We start from the raw sequence: 3,071 nt of genomic DNA on the forward strand, positions 1-3,071 counted from the left end.
ATTGTTTGATAATTTCTCCATTTGGTTGGGTCACCTTTCTTTGGAATGGGCACAGATATGGATTTCTTCCAGTTGGTTGGTCAGGTAGCTGTCTTTCAAATTTCTTGGCACAGATGAGTGAGCACTTCCAGTGCTGCATCAGTTTGTTGACACATCTCAATTGGTATTCCAACAATTCCTGGAGCCTTATTTTTCACCAATGTCTTCAGTGCAGTTTGGACTTCTTCCTTCAATACCATAGGTTCCTGATCATATGCTACGTCCATAAATGACTGAATGTAGACCAATTATTTTTGGTACAGTGATTCTCTGTATTCCTTCCATCTTCTTTTGATGCTTCCTGCATAACTCAGTATTTTGCCCACAGAATCCTTCAATATGGCAACTCGAGGCTTGAATTTTTTCTTCAGTTCTTTCAGCTTGAGAAACGCTGAGCGAGTTCTTCCCTTTTGGTTTTCTGTCTCCAGCTCTTTGCATATGTCATCAGAATACTTTACTCTGCCTTCTCAAGCCGCCCTTTGAAATCTTCTGTTTAGATCTTTTACTTCATCATTTCTTCCATTCAATTAAGCTACTGTATGTTCCAGAGCAAGTTTCAGAGTCTCTTCTGACATCCATTTTGGTCTTTTCTTTCTTTCCTGTCTTTAATGACCTCTTGCTTTCTTCATGTATGATGTCATTCCACAACTCGTCTGGTGTTTGGTCATTAGTGTTGAATGTGTCAAATCTATTCTTGAAACAGTCTCTGAATTCAGGTGGGATATACTCAAGGTCATGGACTTGTTCCAATTTTCTTCAGCCTTTGACTTCAACTTGCATATGAGCAATTGATGGTCTGTTCTGCAATCAGTGTCTTGAGCCCATTGTTGCAGACACTATGGAGCCATCTCATTGAGCCTCCCTGTCTTTTTGACCTAGTTTACCCAGCATGATATCCTTCTCTAGAGACTTCTCCACTAGATAACATGTCCAAAGTGTGTGAGATGAAGTCTTGTCATCCTTGCTTCTAATAAGTATTTTGGCTGTACTTCTTTCAAGACAGATTTGTTCATTTTTCTGGCAGTCCATGGTATATTCAATATTCTTCACCAATGCCATGATTCAAAGGCATCAATTCTTCTTCAGTTTTCCTTATTCATTGTCCAGCTTTCACATGTATATGAGGCAATTGAAAACACCATGGCTTAGATCAAGCGCGATTTAGTCTTTAAAGTGATGTCTTTTCTTTTTAACACTTTAAAGAGGTCTGTTGCAGCAGATATTCCCAATGCAATACGCCATTTCATTTCTTGACTGCTGCTTCCATGGGCATTGACTATGGATCTAAGTAAAATGAAATCCTTGACAACTTCAATCTTTTCTCCATTTATCATGATGTTGCTTATTGGTCCAGTTGTGAGGATTTTTGTTTTCTTTATGTTGAGGTGTAATCCATACTGAAGGCCATAGTTCTTGATCTTCAAGTCCTCTTCACTTTCAGCAAGCAAGGCTGTCATCTGCATAACACAGGTTGTTAATTAATCTTCCTCCAATCCTGATGCCCCATTCTTCTTCGTATAGTCCAGCTTCTTGAATTATTTGTTCAGTATACAGGTATGGTGAAAGGATACAACCCTGAGGCACACCTTTTCTGACTTTAAGCCATGCAGTATCCCCTTGTTCTTTCTGAACAACTGCCTCTTGATCTATGGACAGGTTCCTCATCAGCACAATTAAATACCTTTTTTTCAGCAACGTAAACAGAGACTATACACGTGGACCTCGCTGGATGGAATGCACAGCAATCAAATTGACTACACCTGTGGAAAGAGAGGATGCAAAAGCTGAATATCATCAGTCAGTGTCTGTAACAATGGGCTCAAGCGTAACAACGGTTATGAGGATGGTGCAGGACCAGGCATTTCGTTCTGTTATACATAGGGTTACTATGAGTCAGAACCAACTCAACGGCACCTAACAACAGCAACACTAACCATAAGTTGGCAGTTTGAATCTAGCTAATGGCACCATGAAAGAAAGGCCTGGTGATCTACTTCCATTTGAAAACCCTGTGTAGCACAGTTCCACTCTGAAACATGTGGGGTTGCCATGAGTCAGAACTGACTTGATGGCAATGGGTTTTAGGAAACTAATACACTAGTCAAATCCATCTCTACAAGACTGGTGTTTTATTCCACCAGCCGTGGATGTCTGCCCCTGGACAAGGCTGAGTTCTATGAGCTTACATCCTTCAGGGGATGATCCTGAGTTTCAGTTTTAACGCCATGAGTGATCGGCCATCTCAGTCGGCTTTAAATAATTGTCCCTCTTTTTAAAGACCTGATAAATTTCTGATTCTACTCTGTGGATGGAATCTACAAGGTCACTTCACTGGTGTTTGGTAAGATCTGAGGACCAACTGGTATCTTTTATGGACTGAACTGTGTCTCCCAAAAATATGTATTGAAGTCTGGGCTCCGGTCCCTGTGGATGTGATCCTGGTTGGAAATCTGTTTTGTTGTTGTTGTTGTTATGTTAATGAGGTTATACCACAGAAGGGTGGGCCCTAAACTTAATCACTTCTGAGTGATAAAAAGAGCAGGATAGACACAGAGACACTCACGGGGGAAGCCAGATGCCATGTGAGGATCCATTTTGGCAAAGGAACACCAAGGATTGCTAGCAGACACAGAAAGTAGGAGAGTGTCCCACAGAAGGAATCGACATGGCCGAGACCCTGAGTTCAACTTTCAGCCTCCAGAACTGTGAGAAAATAAATTCCTGTTCTTTACAGCCACCCACGCATGGTGTTCATGTCACAGCAGAGCTGGGGACTAAGACAGCGTCTGATCAGTCTTGAGGAAAATTAGCCCCAGAGAGACATTTCCCAGCAGGAAACTCCCTGTTCACAGGGTGGTAGGAAGAGAGGAAACAGACAGAGAGGAGGGAAGTCTTAACTCATTCTCACATCCCAACAGATTTTTTAAATCGCAAGGAGCATCCACTCAGTTTCTCTAATCAGCTTCAAAGGCTCCCGTTCCCATTGTGTGGCTGGTAATTCCGTGTCACGACTAATTACTAGGTAATAGCGT

Source organism: Loxodonta africana, chromosome 20 (genome assembly GCF_030014295.1).
Source record: "Loxodonta africana isolate mLoxAfr1 chromosome 20, mLoxAfr1.hap2, whole genome shotgun sequence".
Lineage (NCBI taxonomy): Eukaryota > Metazoa > Chordata > Mammalia > Proboscidea > Elephantidae > Loxodonta > Loxodonta africana.